A 6000-nucleotide genomic window follows, 5' to 3' on the forward strand; every position below is an offset into this window, starting at 1 on the left:
GGGGAATAAACCAGCTAGTACATCTGCCCTATTGCGATTTGAAATTGCAGCCTCTCCGGCAGGCCACGCCACAGGAGGGGCCACTTGCTCCCACACCCACCCCAAGCACAGATGTGAGAGCGTTCGGCAGGACCCATCCTACTGGCTCTAATGATTAACCACAGTTACAGAGAATATTCTTGATGTTTTTGAGACTCAATTTCTGGAGAGGAAGCACAGCTATGGAATTGGCAGGTTCAGAACTGGACACTGGTGTGCGTGGTCCACTCAAGCTAGGAGATCAAGGATCCTCCAATTTACATCTAGGCAGGACAGAACTGGCCACCCTGGCAAGGTAGCCCTTAGTGGCCCTGAAAACAGACATCTTTCACCATTTAGCTTTTATCTGGAGGGGAGTTTGTTTCTGGGAAGGCATCGATGTGGCTTTCTGGAGATTGACAGGGTTGTAGGGTGCTCCTCACATCCTGGCACCTCGGTCAGTGCCCGGCCCAGACTTCCCCAAGCTCTGCCTGACTTTCCTGTACACAGACAGGGTGGGCAGTGCCCAGTAATCAGGGACTAGGGGCCCAGGGTTCTGGGTCCCATGAGGGATGTCAGGCAATGCAAGCCTGTACTTCATCACCTGCGAAAAGGGTCTCCTGAAGTCTCTGTAGCAGTCAGCTGTATGAATTAAATGTATGCATGGAAATTGCCTGAGTGCCCTGTCCCTACTATTGTCAAGCCATGTGGTTGCTAGAGTATAGAAAAAATCTGTATATTAGGTAATTTCCTCAGGAGTGGGGATTTTCATGTTTTGCTCTCTGTGTCCTAGTGCCTAGAATGCTACCTGATACAGAATAAGCATCCAGTAAACACATCCATCATTGAGTGCATGAATGAATGACGGAATAAAAATTGCTAGAAATCAAAGAAGCCCACATAACAACACCGTATTATCATTTTGTATTTTAAGCCACCAAAAAATCCCAGCTTGTTGGTTTTTTGCAGTAAGTGGTGCTTTGTACTTACAAAATACAAAAAATCCTGGTGAAGAATACCTAGATATCTGCCAGGTATCTACTATTGATGGCAACATATATCAATGTAGCTCTTTTGGAAAGCAATTTAGTAATGGAGTCCTTTAAAAGTTTCTACTCAGTAATTCTAGTTCTGTCACTTTATGTTAAACAAACAGTCCAGAAAAAGGAAAACGTCCCATGCAGAAAATGTTCATTGAAAAATAATAACGAAGAAATGAATGCAGTCCTAGTGGATGGGCGAGTAACTTGTGTTTGTTGAGGCCTGTGTAACAGGGTGGCAAAGTCGGTAGTAAAAAAAGCAGGAAGTGGAAGTGTCAGTAGATAAGGAGTCCAACCGTAAAATATATTTTTGGGAAAAGCCTGGAAGGATAGAGAGTTCATATATTTTTTTCCTCTAATTTTTGTCATCACATTCTTTTTAACCCAAAAGAACTCAACCAAATCAGACTGGCATACATTAGGCCATGCCTACTTAAGAAGCTAGGTTTTCAAATCACAGTAGGGTAGATGTGCTAGCTGGCTTATTGTCCTAGGAATCTTAGCTCCTTCAATATTCCATCTTTTTTTTTTTTTTTTGCCTTACATAAATAAGAATTCACACACATCTTATCCTGTAGGCATAGGTATGGCAGTTGTACAAGGCACTCGGGCATGTACATGGTTCCCAAGGGAGGGATCTGCCATCACCATCCACCCTCCCAGCTCTGGGAGGACCCTCAGCCTCCAGGTTTCATGCCACTGGACAGGGCAATTTTAAGGCAGACTTGGCCATGGGGCCATCATCCTTGAGTACCAATTACAGCTGTAGGATCACCATCATTTAGCACCATCTGACCACAGATTGGATAATATTGCCAGAAATAATTCTTTGGACTTTGGCACAGCAGGTCTTGATTGAACAATCTCTGACTTTGGTCCAACAAGCATTTTGACTGGCTTTTGATGGTGAAACCAGGAATGTATCAAGACACACTTCCTTCCAACGGCAGTAGGGCAGGATCCAGTTGACCTACAAGGGGTATCAGCTTATCAAAATGTAAGGACAGCCCCCTGCAGAGAGCCTCTGATTCTTGCTGATTCAGCACAAAAGTGTGGTTCTTAATCTTGCTGATGTCACCTGGGAAGCTTTAAAAATCACTGATCCCTGACTCCCCCTCCCAGGGACTCTGTGTTAAATGGTTTGCTGAACAGTCCAGGGCATTGGAAATTTTTTAAGCTCCCCAGGTGGTTTATATGAGCAGCTAAGGATGATCTACCATCTTATGGTATCAGTGGCAGAGATCTGTATTGAGCACACTCAGATTGAGCCCATAGATGGTCATAATCTCTGTGCAGAGCCACAAGGGTAAGGGGCCCAGAGGTTAGGGCTTATAGAGACTGAGAGGCTGGGTGCAGTGGGGCTCTCCATCACTCACTGGCACAGCAACCTTGGCCCAGTTGCGTACTCCTTCTGAGCCTCTACTTCCCCATCTGAAAAGTGGGGATGGTGACCACCTTGCCAGCTTCACAGGGCTGTTCAGAATATAATGAGACAATGTAAAAGGAGATGGGCACCTCAGGAGGTGAGAGCACAGCTGTTCTCATGGATTGTCTGGGCGTCCTGAAAGAATAGCAGCACTTTGAATTCACAGAGCCGTGTCTACACCCCCACTACTCTTCACAGACCTGATGGAGAGCTACACACCTGGCTTATCTAGTAAGCAACTTAGATACCCAGTGAATTAGTGGGTCTGCAATTTGCAGAAAATAGGAAATGGAAATAGGGCGGATGTTGATGTCAAACTCTCCCAAGATCTCCACTGAAGGACTGTCTTAGTCAGTTTGGGATGCTATAACAAAAATATCATAGACTGAGTGACTTAAGCAACAAACATTTATTTCTCACAGTTCTGGAAGCTGAGGAGTCTGAGATCAAGGTGCTAGCAGCCTTGGGGGTCCTCTTCCTGCTTCGTGGTCAGCTATCTTCTCACTGTGTCCTCACATGGCAGAAGAAGCAAGAGTGAGCTCTGGGCCTCTTTGATCAGGGCATTAATCCCATTCATGAGGGCTACAGCCTCCTGACCTGATCACCTCCCAAAGGCCCCACCTCCAATACCATCACCTGGGGGTGTTAAGATTTCAACACAGGAATTTATGGGGACACACAAATATTTAGACAGTGACAGAGTTAATTCAGGTATATTTAGCAAGAATGTAGGCCCATCCTCAGAAGAGAATTTGACCCGTCTAGCAGTAAAATTATCTCCTTTAGAGGGCAAAGAAGCAGAAATCAGTAAGATCTCTGAGGCCCACCCAAGAAGAAAGCTTCAGACTCAAAACAATGCAGGGAAACTGCCAGGGACCAGAATCTGGGGCCCGTATCTTAAAGAGGAGATAAATTCACAAATACTCAGCATCCTCAAGTGAGCTCCTCACTCCCTGATGGCCCTGACAGTCACAGAGTGATTCCAGGGAAAAGGAATCTTCATTCGGTCACTTAAGCTGAAGAGCAAAGCAGTGAACACATCACATTTTAGGAAATGTGTGACAGTTGCTGGCCACACACGTACTGATTTCTTCCCCTACCCCTGCTGTGGGACTGAGGTTTCATAGCTGACTAAAATGAACTGGAGAATCACGTCCCTGTCTCTGGTTTGGCCTGGAAGGGACTGGACCTTGGCATTGTGTGGATGACAACCACTGGAGGAGGCTTCTTGCTTCCTGGTTCAGCTACGGAAGTGGCTGTAGATCAAGCCCACGCCGAGGGCATGCGGTGGGCAGCCCACCCCTCTGCCTAGCCTCCCTTCTGCCTGTCTACTGCAAGCAATCTCAAGGTTGTCCTTGGGTTCTGTCTTGTGTTAAACACACACACACACACACACACACACACACCCCTCTCTCTTTTTAAAGATGTGTGTAGTAACCATAGAAACTGTCTTTTGCACTCATTTGTGTTTTGGAAAAATATCCCTCCTGTGTGTGTGTCTGGCTTATGTTGTCTCCACTGAATTGTGGGCTCCTGGAGAGAAGGATCTGTGTCTTGGAGGGGAGTCTGAGAGAGGCTCCTGCCCTCCCTCTGCAAGCGGGGCCAAAGCTTTGGCTTCATTAGAGCCAAGGCTCGAGGAACCTACAAGAGGTAGCCAAAACTAGACACCCCACCCATCCACCCAGCTTTGTAAGATGTGAGCTGAGATTCTGGTGCAGCAACTCATTCAATCCTTGTCACAGCATCCTGATTTCACCACCACCATTATCTCCATTTTAAAGATGGGGAAACTGAGGCACAGGGTGTCTAAGCAACAAGCCAAGGTGCCACAGTTACTAAAAGTGCAGGACCCAGGATATAAACCCCGGCCATCGGCACCTGAGCCCACAGTTGTAATCACACTACCAGGTTGCTGTGCTCCTAGACGGGGTGGGGTTTCTGGGGGTCCCTAGCCTGGCTGGCCCAGCATTCCCTGGGAGATTTGACATGCAGATGTCCACACACCCCCCTGCTGAATCAGGATCTGAGGAGACTTGATGCCTAGGAATCTTTAGCTGATTCAATGTGGTAGGCCACACAAAAGTAACTAGCATCCTTAGGACTAAAACTGGATTATAGTTTCTGCATGGACCTGCCTGGACACAGACATGTTCCTGAAAAGACCTGGGTATACAGCAATTGTGGCCTGTGAGTCAAAGCCCAAAGCTACTAGGGGAGCCAGTTCTGGAAAGATCTCTCCAACAGCTGTTTACAGAGCCCCAGAGCTCCCCAAGAGAGCTTTGCCTCAAAGCACTTCGCTCTTCCATCCAACACACTCGAATCAAGCCTTTTGTTTTCTTTTCCTTTTTGTTTTGAGACAGAGTCTTACTTTGTCACCCAGGGTGGAGCACAATGATGCAATCTCAGTTTACTGCAACCTCCGCTTCCTGGGTTCAAGCGATTCTCCTGCCCTAACTTTCTGGGATTACAGGCATGCGCCGCCATACCTGGCTAATTTTTGTATTTTTAGTAGAGATGGAGTTTCACCATATTGGCCAGATTAGTCTCAAACTCCTAAACTCAGGTAATCCACCCACCTCGGCCTCCCAAAGTGCTGGGATTACAGGCATGAGCCACCACACCCAGCTTGTATTGAGCCTTTTTTATGGGCTAGGCAAACTGGCATGGTGTGTGCTCAACATGCAGCAGACAGGCAGCTCCCAGCACAATGCCCAGCCCATGGGATGGAGCAGAGCAGCCAGGCTGCTGACTGCGTGGAGAGAACACCTACAACAAGCCTGGCGGGAAGTCTGGCAGACCCGCAAACCCTGTTTGCCTCACGCATAAAATGCATGCGATGATAATAATAAAGGCTGCCTGGTCTGCTTTACCAAGCAGGAGGGAAATTGGCCGGTTTGGCCATCAACATTAGACACTCTCCATATGCTGAGTGATTTGCCACCACTCATTTCACCTACCTGGTGGTCCTGAGGGGAAGAGATTTTCATCTCCATTCAATGAAGAAGGATGCTAAGGAGTAAATGCAGAGCTGAGATTCATATCCAACTCTGCAGATTGTAAGCAATTTTCACTGTGACGATCAAACTGGAAGAGTGGAATGAGGACAACAGTGACAATATTGGACGCCTGCACTGTGGGACCCACGGCAGGAGGGCACAGGCCTCTGGGATCTGGGTTGAACACCCTGGGGCCTGGGCTGGAGGGGGAGAAGTTAGTGAGATGGAAGTCAGAACAGGTTTGCAAAGGGTAGGGCTGGCCTGGGGAGCCCATGGCCCATGTACACTGGTGCAGTGATGATAATGAGGATGATAATTTTAAAAAAGAATACCACCTCTGTACTTAAAAGCACAGGGAAACGTATTAGCCAAGATGACTACAATAAGATCTCCTATCCCAAATGGTCTTCTCACTCCTCCCAAAAAGAGGCTGGGTTTAGTGTCCATCCTTGAATCTGGGTGGACCTGCAAGTATGGTAGAAGTGACCTTCTGTGACTTCTGAGGCCAGGTTATGAAAGG

This window comes from Trachypithecus francoisi, unplaced genomic scaffold (assembly GCF_009764315.1).
Source record: "Trachypithecus francoisi isolate TF-2019V2 unplaced genomic scaffold, Tfra_2.0 Lachesis_group17, whole genome shotgun sequence".
NCBI lineage: Eukaryota > Metazoa > Chordata > Mammalia > Primates > Cercopithecidae > Trachypithecus > Trachypithecus francoisi.